Source organism: Cydia pomonella, chromosome 22 (assembly GCF_033807575.1).
Source record: "Cydia pomonella isolate Wapato2018A chromosome 22, ilCydPomo1, whole genome shotgun sequence".
Lineage (NCBI taxonomy): Eukaryota > Metazoa > Arthropoda > Insecta > Lepidoptera > Tortricidae > Cydia > Cydia pomonella.
Genome location: NC_084724.1, coordinates 11,088,358 through 11,102,693, shown reverse-complemented (window position 1 = coordinate 11,102,693; position 14,336 = coordinate 11,088,358). Strand labels below are relative to the sequence as shown.

The window sequence follows — 14,336 nt, the reverse complement described above, 5'->3', positions numbered from 1 at the left end:
TGATGCTTTTATGAAACTTGTTCTAATTTAGCAGTTTATTATTTTTATTGTTAGATTGTTCAGTATCAATCCTTGCTACTTGATATCATTTTAAGTTTAACATTCATATATTGAAATAAATACTAACCATAAACTACCAAACAAACAATTAACAAACTAAGGAGAACAAATCCAATATTTTTTGTACCATTATTATATAGAAATTACTAACTTACCACCTCATAATTTATCAGTAATAATAGCATTGTAATATGATAACAAACGAAAGCCTCAATAACGTTCGCGCGGTAATGCCACCGGCGTGTAATATACACTTGATTTTTGTATGCAAAAGACACAAAGAAAGACCCACAGGTATATTTTATCGCGAAATCAATGTTAATATATTGTTATTTTGGTATAATTATAAGAATGGTCACTGATCACTATTTATAAAACACAACTAAAGATTACGAACAACTTTTTCGAGTTTCTCGTACTATAAATATGTCAAAATCATAAATGATCGAAATACTATACGAAGCACGTTAACAAAAAGTATTACAAATTCAAATCGTTAAAATGTACATGTTTATTTCACCTATACAAATTATATTTACTTTTTTATTAATAAACTAATGTAAAATATCATATTTTGTGTACGCCACTATATTATATTTCAATAATTTAAATAATATTTTGGTCTCAAATATCAAATATCAATATCAAACATTTATTCAGCAAATAGGCCACAGGGGCACTTTTACATGTCCATTTTTACAAACAATAAATAAAAAAATAAAAAAACAATTACAAATATCGAATCTATGAAATAATAAATACTTTATTAGAGATGTATACTGTCTCTAAATGTCGAATTACACAAAAAAAACTATGATAAAAAAATAAAACCATAAAATACTAAAATTCTTTAGAGATGTATAAGTCTCTACGTGTCAGAGATAAAATATAAAAATATATATTAAATTATCCTTAGAGATGTAGAGGGTCGCCAAGGCTTGAATTCTTATATAAATAATTAAAAGACAAAAAAATTAAAACAGACAAGAACCGAATGAAGTGTCTCACGTTAATGTCACTCAAAAGTAAAGTTACATACTTTAACATAACCTGTACCCCGTGTAAGCTTAAACAGACCGGTCTCCACAAACAGCACCCGTTCACGAGTATGACGTGTATCTCAGCCATCGCCTCCCTCAACCTTCATTCGGGAAAGTGGCGACCCGATCAACGACGCCACCGTAAGTAAAGACTTTTAAGCGAGCATGACATGTTCAAGCTGCCGGGTTGTATTAATATAAATATAATAAAAAAAAATGTGAGATACAACATTTGTGCTTGTAAGTTACATTAAAGACGGCATAGCGCCTCTTAAACGATAACTGTTTCTAAGCTGGCTTCGTAAATGCCCAGTGAGACTTGGTTGGCATTTCAATTGCTTATCAAGTAACCATTTCACTGTCCAGTCTAATTGATTCAGATTATACATGACACCAGCAATATGAGTCTTGAGGTCAGGTTATACTGGTATGCGCGTTAGTACAATAATAGCTAACAAATATGGAGGCCTACCGCGAACCACGAAGTTTTGCTTTGCTGTCGCACTTACGTATGAAATTACAAGTGCGACAGAGAGAAAAAACTTTCTTCGGTAGGTTCTTTGATGACTTAGATTTTTCGCTTTTGACAAGTAACTTAGCAATGCGAGGATCAAAATGGCGTAATATGTATGTAAGCTTGCGGACGCTTACGCTTGTTTTCTTTCGTGTTTCATTTTTAACGTATTTTCGATGAGGTGTTATTGAAGCACGGCGCGTGTCTGTCTCACTCCCTCTTTCGGTAAATCTAATTCATTGTTTCATTTTGAAAGGATTTTTGAAAGGATTGTCACAGTGAGGCGAGTGAATGGTACAAACACAACGCATTTCTCGGTGGACCTTTTGTCCTTGCAATAAGGTTTGTAGTTGGGCAGTTGATAGTGTGAGCGATGAATGCGATGACGTCAATGACTCATTTCTTCATTTGAATGTCGGCGAGCACCGAGCGCCTCGCGACTCTCTTGCGAGTTGTGAGGAACGCGAGTGAGTTTGAAAGGCTGAGAGTTTTTTTTTAAATTTGAAGTGTTTGAATGGTTTGAGTGGTAAGAGCTGTGTGTGATGCGCGCGAGTAAATGAGTAAAATTAATTGAGGAGTGATGTATGACATTTATGCGGTGTGAAGTTCTGCGACAATTTAACTAAATGAGTGGTACAAATGAGGTGCCTCACGAGTGAGCAACTCAACACTAGTTCCCCGTGACAATACCTCACCTCATAAAGCTCTTACTTGTCATCATCCGCCCCGGCTTGTACTGACCGTATATTTTTTACGAATTCCATTGACGTAGACGAGTCAAATTTAAGGTAATCCAGCGTAATATGACCTTGAAATGAGTAAAAGTTACCTCGGCATATGCGTAATTCGAAAGGTCTTTTCTACTATAATAGTTTTTTAGTGTGTAGTTAGTTCACAGTTTATGGTTCCAATATTATAAAATAAATTAGGCCCTAGTTTCTCAGTTTACGATCAATGAATTAGAAACACTATATTTGACGCGATTGGAATGAAAATTTCTGAATTGGTGTTACCTACATTAAACAGTCTTCCAATGTTTTCAATTTAAATATAATAGCAATTACCTCCTACCTCATTTAGATTATTATATAGATACTTTTGACGACCTATCTGGCCTAATAGGTAGTGAGACTAATAATTATTGGTTGACGTAATTCCTCGCACAACGTATCAGTATTGCGATACAACGAGGAAATGCCGCCAGCATCCTTGGTACAATGCCTCAAGGGCCTATTTTAGATATAAGCTAGTTATAGTAATCATCTGTATATATCCATTATGTATATTGTTATTGTCAATAAATATCTTTCATTTGACGTTAGAAAAAAATAATAATAATAATAATAATAGTGTTAGACAGTCACTATTATTAGTCTCACTACCAATTCAACACAAGCCTTATTGAGCTTACTGTGGGACTTCAGTCAATTTAACGTTGAAACTTTAGGTCCATGGGGTCTCAGCGCGCACAAGCTTTTTGCAGAAATCGCGAACGTCTGGTTGACGTAACTGGTGACCGAAGAGTTGGCGGTTTCCTTGCACGAAGTATCAATATTGCGATACAACGAGGAAATGCCGGCAGCATCCTTGGTACTGCCGGCAATGCCTCAACGGCCTATTTTAGATTTAAGTTAGGTATAGTAATCTTCTGTATATTTCCATTATGTATAATGTTATTGTAAATAAATAATCGTTTATTTGTATAATAATGTCCTATAATATTTATTATCCATTATATGGCAAAAAATACCAGCCTATAATATAATATTTTTATATTTCTTTTATATGTAAGTAGTATTTTTATGACTCTATAAAGGCAATGAGGCATGAAATCTGGACTGGTAAACCTATTATTTTGCCTTTTCTCGGTGAGTGCTGGGAATGATTCTCCCGGCCACTTGTATTTGATATTTTGTTGAGCGCAAGACCTTGGCGAAAAACGTCCGAGTCCGACGCATTGCGGGCTAAGCGGCACGTGCGTTTTGAGGTCTCCGGGGCGTTCTCTTTTGGAATTGAATACAAGGAACTGTATGAGACGGATATATTTCATAAGGTTTGTCATAAGGTAGTCTTTCTCCATTTATCTTTTATTTATTACTAAGCTCCTGTTTCGCAATGTCCGAGTAAAGTCCTGAATAAGCTACTTGTCACTTATCAGAGGAATACAGTCATCGTTGGCGTTTCACAATCTTCAAATTAGCTTAACTGGTAAGTAAAGTGCTAAGTTTTGCAGGAAGTTTTATCTGGCAGTTAATTTATTTGTTAATTAGCTATCCAATAGTTTACATGGACATTATGAAACAGGCCTTAAGGCATAAGGTTCCCCTTATAAATGACAATTGACAAAATTATGACAGCGGCATCTAGCGACATTACAAAATTTTATTTGATTAAAAGACCGCACTTACTCGTGAATCTGTTCATCCAGTCGGGAGCTACGATGCCACAGGCAGACACATAGATGCACACGTTAAGCATATGACACTGCTCTTCTATCATCGGTAAGTAAGAGTAGATAGATATAATTGTAAAAAAAAACCAGAACCGCAAAAATAATTTGCAGGCCATACTTAACACAAGTCCTGCGAACAACTAACACTCCGTCCCATTTCAGCACGTCACGTTTCAGTCATTTCTTATCAAAACACAGTTTATTACATTACATAATGGCTCTTAACATTTCGCTATTTTGGTTTCTCAGACAAGATATACACATTATTAGAACACCACTAGCTATAGGGATGTTAAGGACGGGTCAAAGGTAATCATGCCAACAAAGGGCTTCTTTGGGAGCTATACTTAACAACACTACATAAACTACTGAGAAGAGTGAGAAGTAACTGTATTATTATGGCTTTGTTCTTGATGTGTTAGGTAGTGAGCACTTTCCAAGTTGTACTACTCGATATTCGAAAATATGGCATGAGGATTTGTGCCACCTCGGTTTTAGGAAAACATTAATGATTGCTAATATACTTAGGGCCTGGTTCACAATGTACAAGTAAAATCCTGAATAAGCTACTTGCCCCTTATCTGAAAAATAAAGTCGTCGTTGAAATTTCAAAATCTTCAATTAAGCTTAACTTAGTCAAATTCCAAATTTTAAATTATAACACTCAAGGTTTAAATAAACCCTAATTCTTCCAAAAAATGCCGTGATCGATTGTTTGGCGTCGAGATTCATATCTAAAGCCCACCGCAGGGCTCTTTTCCTATCTCTCAACTCACAGATGTGCTTCGAACCAGTATAAGTGAGCACCAAGACACATAACAACTATGCACCTACAGAGATAACTTTTACTGGTTCACAAGCGATTGGAACATTAGTCAGATTCGGCCATCCCGACCACAGTGCGCTATAATGCCTACCTGACTGACGGAATTAGGTGAACGCAGGTATCGGCACATTTGCGCTAAAAGAGAAAAAATTCAAGGGATAGTTTTAAATTCGGTTTTCTTAGGAAATATTAATACTGAACTTATATGTGTATAGTTTAAAAAGAACGGATAAACGTATAAATAATAGCTTCCCCACGTCAATGCCTACGAAAATCACAATAACGCTTAAAGCACGCTGTTCTTATATGCGATAAACGCAGCGTCAAACGTTTTCCGCACACCATTTTTAAATCAGATGATCTAACTACCGTATTTTGTTTTACGTGGTAAGCGCATTCTCATTTTCCTTACAAACATGTATGAATTTATACCCATATAGATATATACACACACATACGTACACACACGCGCGCGCACCGCACACACACACACACACACTCACGCGCGCGCACTCTCCCGTACACATACACATACGCACACATTAGCTACACTTAGCTTCAATTTAGTTTAGTTTAGTTACTAAGATTTTCGGTTACTATGTATGTAACTTTTGTAGGAAGAGCGGGATCTCCTGCCACAAGTATAATTGTACTTACTAGATTCCAACCATAATTAGTTGTACACAATATTGTAACCAATAAACGCTTTTTCATTTTCATTCCACGATCGCATGCGTTCAACGCCGAGACTATCGCATACGAATAAAACCACCGCGCGCTTAAATGACTCGCTCAGCATCAGTATCGCCGACACTTGATTAGAAAAATAATCCTCCTATCTACGAACTTTATATCGAAAATAGGTCCAGAAGATGTTTCTATATTATGTTACAATAACTGATATCGTTTCGACACACTACACTGTAAATGGGACTCGATTACCGAGTATTCAACGAAATCGAAGAAAAGAAATCTACGCGACGAAATACACGAAGCTTTGAAGATCCTTGGTTATTGGTTCACTTTATTAGGTTTCCGTACCAAAAAGGAAAAAGAATATGATGCCAATCTGTCCGTCTGTCTGTCTGACACATCGCTAAATTTCGCGAGAACTTACTCACACTATGGATTTTTGCCGATAGATGGCGCTGTACATAATTATACTTAGTACACTTCTATGCTAGTATGCAAGAAACGAATGATGTGCATCAATATTGGTTTTGTAAGATAGGGAACCTATTTATTGTAATTAAGTGCGTATAAGTCAATTTATAGGCACGCGATGCCAAGTTCACAATAGATAATTACGTAATTTAGAAAGCTGTACGCGCGCTTTAAAGGATTAGTGAGATCCGACTGATCTGCTTGCCATTCGCAAAACACCGCAGAGCATGAAGCGCCAGTCGATTTCCATACAGATATGCTTTATTATTTTATTTAGGTATTATTCTTTATTATTAACATAAAATGATACATCTCAAACAGATACGGAGTCCCACAAAACAGTTTACACGGTTTGACTGTGGGATCGTGCAGTCTCTACTCTCTTATATTTATATTACAATGAAATTCGTTTCTATATCTATATGCTTAATAATTATTTTATGCAGTTTACAAGGTAACTACGCAGTTTTTTACCAAACTTAACTTTGTTGGCTTCCTGTCTGATGTCAGAGGGCAGGCTGCTAAATATATAGGGTAGGCGTTTATGGAGACACCTATCGCCGTAATAATTAAAGACCCTAGACGACAAACTTGCCCGCAGACACCGACCTGGTGCCACAAACATCGTTACGGTGTAACTGGGTGTGCTCTCGACTGCCATGATTATTAAACACTATTAAATATTTATGCTTAAGGCTCACCGGAAGAATGTTACAAATTTTGAACAAATTTTTATAATCTTTTTTATTTTTATCTGTAGTTTTATTATTAACTAACAGTTTTAGGAATCTTACTTGCATACTTTCTAATTTGTTTAAGTTAGTTTTAGTTGTCAATCCGTAACAGTCAAGAGCATAACCAATTATAGATTCAACTAAGGATACATATAAATACTTTAGGATATGCAAAGGAACTTTAAATCTTAGATAATATTTTTTTCCTAATAATACTCTGAGTTTGTTATAAATAAAATCTACATGGTGCGTCCAAGAAAAGTGTTCGTCTACTTTGAGAGATATTCAGAGTTTTGATCGCTTAACCGCACAGCTCCATGTGTCTAGCGTCTTACTGTTCTGTGATTACATATCGATTCGGTTAGACAGTCCAATGAGCTGGGACGACGTTGGACTTTTAATTCTGCAAAGCTTTCTGTGATTGGGAATGGAAATCGGTTTTCAATTGCTGATTGGAAGAAGGCAATTGACCGTGACTAAATCAAGTTTCGACGTAAAAATGTGGATTTCGATGTAGGATTTTTATTGCACTTACTTGTTAAGCGTGTGATCCCATATAATAAAGACTTCACTGAGAAAAAAAAACATATAAAACGATTGAAATTGCATTAACTTTTAATACTTTAAACAACTGCTATGGAACTCCAAATGAGCCTATCGAACAAAACAGTGCATTTTACTGTTCCGAAAACACAATACATTTTACTGTTTTGAGTAGATAAAATGTAGTGACTGTTCGTTTATTGTTATCGTTTTTTCGATATTTAGAAATGTTAAAACGTGTTAACGTTACTCTTTTGTATGTTACTGTTTTTCAAACATTTGTATACAACAAATGTTTGAAAAGCACTGCTTTATAAGCAGTCTTAATGAAAATTACTTTGATGTGTGCTCGATAGATCATATGTTTTGCAGTGTTTCTATGCACCTTTATTTATTTATTTATTTTAAACTTGCAAAAGAACAAGTAAAAAATAAAAAAGGCGGACTTTAATGCCCTTAGACATTCTACCTTTGTGAAATGTTTACCTTTGTGATGAAAAAACACAATACAAATTCGTAGTCAAGACAAGACAAGACAAGACAAGTAAGCATAAACTAGCAGTATGACACACCAAAAGCACAACACGGAAGATTATGTTCGTCTAATAAGCTTCGTCAACTTTCATGTAAGTAATCCCAACACGTGCAAAACTTAGTTATAAGCTTATAAGATATACTACATCGAAAACTTTGAGAGCTTAATATTTTTAACACAAAATTTGCCAAGACTGTTTTTTGACGATGCTGTAACATTTTTACTTGCATTACTGGCTTTTATAAATTATTAGTTGTGATCCATATTTTGTATTATTTTTATTACGATAGCTTGTTAATAGTTTGTTGTAATGAATTCGAATATGCAGCAAAAGATGCCAATAATCAACATACGACGAGTATTTAAATTTATTTATCTTTGCTCGGGGCAACAGAAACAGTATGAGGATTCCATACAAGTGTTTCTCATTTCCCGGTGTTTCTCTTAGGTACTCCAGGTAAGGCCTTATCACATATAATTATCTACAGTAAGTGCCCTAACTTTGTTCTCGTCACCATACTGGCTTTATAGAAAAGTTGATACTTATGTTGGCAATGACTGTACTTATTGCACATGTAAATGTTATTGCATGTGTATTTTAAAATTAAACTTAAGTTCGGCTATCGAAGATAGCAATTTCTACAGCCTCAAATATATCTTGTAATGTGAAAATTTTAGATTATTAGTTATCAATGTGTGCCGGGGCCTTTTACATTACTACGCCTTTGTAACATTAATATAAAAATAGTTTATTATTCAAGTAGGCATATTACAATACCCTTCTGAACGTCAAATAAAGCTAAACTGGCTCTATTCCTACACATATAACCCGAGAAGATTTAAAACCCCCCTCAATTTGAGCAAGGTATCCCAATACGGGCAGGCAAGAAATTCGGCGGGACAGATCTTTTCAAAACATTACATCTTATAATTAATATGCATTAAATAAGAAAAAGTGCAGATGTCGCTAGTGACGTTGTCACAGTTGCAATGGTTAAATTCGCAGTGAATGACGGATGGTCAGCTGGCGCAATTGGTCACGCATTGGACCGGCAATCCAAAGATGTGGGTTCGAGTCCCACGTTGACCAGAGTTGATGATCATCGTTGACATCTATATATACAATTTAGAAAGAAAATACAGTTTAGATTACTATAGACATCTTGCAATTACATACAGTAGGTACTTTTCTTTATAGAAATTTGATTAAAAAATATGTATTTATCAAATCAAACAAATACTAAACGAGCTATATAATAGAACTAAGTAGCTCTTTCAGAAAACATATCGAATTCTTACAAAAGGAAAAGAAAAATAAAATTGATAAATAAATGAGATGTTTCGTTTTTTTGTTTGTAACATGTATTTTTCTTTGCAGTGCACAATGAAGTATTTTTATTATTATTATTTGTATGTCTTTCCATATCTCGGGACCGTGGGGTCCCGGACCTTTGGGAGGCATACGTGGGGCCGAAGCCAACAGCGCAGAGGCCCTTTTAGACAAATTTGATGTTATGTAATACACCAGCTACAACCCATTCACGGGTAGAAATAGATACCCGTAAATCGGTCCCAGCTGGTGTAGCGGCTATTGTAAATAAAGTGGAGAAGAGGGCCGGTTATGGTGTTGAACTTTGGCTGGTCAAAAGATTGGGCTATTGTAAAGAGACCCGGACACCTGCCATAACAATGCTTAAACACGTTATCGAGGCATATGCTTTCTTACCTAAGCTATGTCACCTATAACTCTACACATAATACAATGATTTTAATTGCTACTTGTTTTTACAGTTTCTGGTGGGCGATGAATGTTTGTCTGTCAAGTAGTCAAAATAAACTGTTTCTCTTACCCCTCTTAACCTTACATCAACCAAATAGTTAAGTACAAGTTGTAATATATGTTCTTCGGTTTAAAGACATTTATTTCTCATAAGAAATTACATTTCACTTACACGAGAAATATGTATAACTAACTTAATATTATTTTTATATACAAACAGTGAGCTCGGACTTGTGTGCATACCAGTTTGGGTAGAATTATTTCTTATCAGCATATAAATGTTCTTTCGTAACTAAACATTACTATCCTATCCTATTTTGTGTAATAGTACCGTAACACGATCCAAGTCGTAATTCTACATTGGATTAAAAATGCAGGTAAGCGCTAGAACAAAGCTCCGCAAATCCGTCTTTTCTAGGAAAGTAATAAGAAGACGGCGCTCTGCATTACGGGATTCATGGTTCCGTAGAATTTTAGGGGTTTCATCGTATACCAGCGATTTGAAATTGCAATTAATTGAAGGAATGCGTTCAAGCATTAAAACCAAAATTATGTAAGATAAGTAAGAACAGTCAACTGCAACTTGTGCTATAGCACATAAGAAATAATAGTACTACCGTACAGAAATGACACTTTCTACAAAACTGAAGTTTGACAGCGATTCACGGACGAATCATGATGTCGCTTTCTAATATATAGTACTATCCCTTTCGGCTATTTAGGGTTGTCAAAATTCAAGTCATTATTATTATCTGTGGTCGTGCACACATAGGGACGCCAAGTTGTGCCAACCCTAATAATTGCCCGGAGCAATGCTGAACCGAATGGAGCCGAGAATACCCGAGTGTCGTCCCACTGGACACATAACACACACTTGTGTGTTGTGGACTGGTACTTGACCGCAAAAATATCTTAGTTAAAGAGGACAACGTCTATAGAATTCTGTTTAAGTTATTTTTGGACATAATTGACCGATCCAAAGTGAAGGTGTCCATTTCTGCTTGGGAAATGCTTTATTATATCATGTCTGTTCGGCTGTTTTCCTCAATGGGTCGCATTTCTCGACCGAGAATTCATGTTTTTTTTTGGAGCCGAGAGCCTACCGCGAAGACCAAAGTTCGCAAATTACCCGCAATTTCCGAACTTCGGGGTTCACGGTAGGTCCTCATGTTTGATAATGGACAATAGGTATCTTTTTTGGTAATTTAGTTCATGGCAAATTTTCAAAATGGCAGAGCATAATGAGTCCGCAAGGTGTTACACAGCCACTGGTTGTAATGGATTTACGAATGATGTACATAAAGGTACCCGAGAAATATAGCTGTCATATTCAACATCCAATAGCGTGCAAATACTGAATACCCCATTTGCCTTTTCCTCTCACACAATACATACTCAAATTGGATTCCATATAGGTATTTGATCGAATTCATATCCAACGTCAACTTATGAGTAGGTATGATAATGCAATATCTTCGTTATATGTTACGTTTCACAATTTGAATAGATGCCTCGGCATTCAATAACAAATGGCCGACGCAGTTGTACTGCAGTTCAGCTGTTCAACAGTTTTATAGGAAAAGCACCCCGACCGCACGCTAACGGATCAGTGTTGACACTTTGAGACAGGTTTATAATTTTATATACAATTCAAGTACCAATGCAATTTCGATTTGCAGAATGGGATACTAGGAAACTTTAAAATGTCACCAACGTTTTACAATATTCGTTTCACTACTGAGCATGGGACTGCACTGCATTTAATGACCTCGTACGACCCACCGTACAAAATTATCCTTTTTAATTTGAATCATGTTATTTAGTAAATTGGAATTATTTCGTTCATTTGAGAAAGCAATGAATGAAAATAAATGCTACTTTATTTTGTTTTTGAACATTAGCCTTACAAGGTTAAGAGGATTGGGGACTACATACTACGTACATGTAGATTTTCTTACAATACCTTCATTTACTTTAAAGTAACAGTAGTAGAGTGTAGTATACCAAATTCATAAGAATTAAATGTAGATTAACTAAATTCAATCTAACAAAATAAAGAAAAATACCCATCTATCAAAAGTCCCCTTTCCCCATTCGGAATGGTGCCCACATGAAATAGCTATTGGCTACGTTCCCCCGCTGGATAGCGATGCCTATTCTTGGGTCTAAGTCTTACGTAGGTAGTCTTTTTTGAATTCCGGAAAAAGATATTGGCGTTTGAACATCGCTAATGATGTTTCGTATATAAGTTCCAAGAACCTTATTGGTACGAGTTGGGCTTTGAGCCTATAACCTCCGGTTTGAGGTCTCCACAGTTAACAACGCTCCCTCAGCCTAATTTATTTGGTATTCAATTTTTCTCTTTTCGCGGATTCCTGTCGCAGCCAGCGAGTGTATTGTGCTGAAATATTAATCCTCACCTCGGCAGTAATACAGTTCGCGGGAAATGCCGAGTTATGTACGGCGTATGATGACGGCTTGCATAATTGAGTCGTCACTTAGTTTTATCGTTTGTTTCCATTTATGAGAAATTTTCTGTGACCTTTAGAAAAGGCGTCCGATATTTCAGTGATTTTGGGTGCGAAACAGGCCAAGTAGCAAAATTCGCATTTGTGGAGATTCAAGTCTTGTTCATAATTAAAACCTGACAAATTTATTGTATTTTTTTATATCCTTGATGCTCAAGGGCAGTCAGATAGATGGAAGAACATATCCTAGAGTTTCTTTGAGTGCTTATCAATTTGATGACCTCTCTGGCCTAGTCAGTAGTGACCCTATTCCTAGGCCTATGAAGCCGATAGTCCCTGGTCCGAATTCTAGTACGGGAATTTTAGTAGCTTCATTGTGCACCATGTACCTAATCGCATTTTCAGAACCAAGTTTGGCTTCGCAAGTCACATTAGAGCGTTCCATGTTTCCGATTAAAAAAAACAGTTGGAGGAGTCGCCGTCGGACACGGACTGTACATGTTCCTGAGTCTGGGTAGTTTTTATGTATTTAAGTTTATGTATAAATATTTATATTTTATATAAATATATTGTTGTCTATGCACAACACAAGCCTTATTGAGCTTACCGTGGGGCTTAGTCAATTTGTATACCTAATAATGTCGTATAATATTTATTTCTTTTTTGAGAGATCTTCTGCTCATTTTAGGGTATCAGGTACTAACCCCTAGCTATAACGATGGTTCTAACAATATTTTATGGAATTTATTTATTCAGTAAGCCAATAAAATATGGATAGCCCGATTTTTGTCAAAGGCACCCTTTTAAATTTATTGAGACGCAACGTTATTTCCTCCGTGCTATAAATGAATGTTACGCGTGCCATAGTACAAAAGAATAAATGTTTTCACGTTACAAGATTTCATGAAGCATCTACAGCCTCCGCAGTGCGTCGTATTTACGGCTTCAAATTAACATAACAATGTAAGATGTGACTGGACTTAATGAATTCAAGTAAGGGTTTATATCTTTATAAAGAGCATGCGCGACTTGTAGGGAGCATCACAGGAGCCTCTTCATTGTTGGCGCGATGTGTCAAAGTTTAAGTTTCCGGTTTAACTCACGAGATGGCAGATTCTCCAACGCGCACTGTCCCTATGGGATACATTGCCCGCGATTTTTTACCGCTGCAGTGAAAATAATCGCCAAATAATAATTTTTTGTCAAAAATGTCATCGCTGACTGTACTTTTCTTCCCACAGGCATCTAATACTCATCGAGACAATTCTAAAAACCACCACGGCCACCTATCCACATCTGCTCGATGGTGCCATGCGAAAATTCATCTCAATCGGAAACGTGAAGTGAGTCAAATTAAGCTTGCAAGATTTGACCCACACAAGCATACATAGGTCAGGTTGAGTTAAACAAAAGCATGTAAAATGTTAATAAAAATGCCTTACCTAAAATATATACGAATATATTCATTTGTACCATATGCTTATGGCAATATGTAGAATCTTGTGTATTCAAACATGTTTGCTAATGTAAAGCACTTACGTTATATATGGAAGGTAAAATTCCATTTACATTTGCAAAATCACTCAGAATAACTTGAAACGTTTTACCTAGATCGTATCTTGAACAATCCTTCTCAGGCTTCGCCGTCGCAGACGAGATAAAGTGTGGCTATCTGTATGCTAATCCGGTCTGTCTGGTACTAACTGGTTAGGAGTTTGGGCTGACTGCTTAGGACATTATCTTTGCTATTCCAAGATTTAAATATTAAAAGCAGTGATAAAATTTCAATTATAGAATTGTGGTCTGGTGAGGATAAGTCATGAGCTAGGTGAAGTGAGGAGAATTATCTTAATACCATCCCTGGCGTATCGCGAATCGCTTACAAAAAAACTACGACTTGAGCGGTCAACCGATTTGTCTGTATGTTCACACGCAAACATACCTATACATATACATGATGTCACACATATATTTTTAGAGTTAGGTACCTAAAATATTGTTAATAGGTAAGTACAAAAAATATTTTACAGTACATATGGTATGGTACATGTGGTATGGTATGGTGGTATGGTGCGATAATTAGCATATTACGTAATTGTGTCGAAATTTTAAAGGGCCATATGTACTGTAAAACGTTGTAACAATACATGTGCAAATAAATAAATAAATATGAAATATGAAATAGGTAATTCGCAACTCGTGTCGACTTAAAACACTCCC

General features: G+C 36.0%; 1 protein-coding gene and 1 non-coding gene across 3 annotated transcripts in view; both read left to right on the top strand.

Moving 5' to 3' along the window:
- Positions 1-14,336, top strand: part of LOC133530279 (inactive dipeptidyl peptidase 10-like) — a 539,190-nt gene that overhangs the window by 319,155 nt on the left and 205,699 nt on the right. The gene's annotated exons all lie outside the window — the stretch shown is intronic.
- On the top strand, positions 8,887-8,958 carry Trnaa-ggc (transfer RNA alanine (anticodon GGC)). The gene has a single exon. It is a non-coding gene; the product is annotated as a tRNA-Ala (tRNA).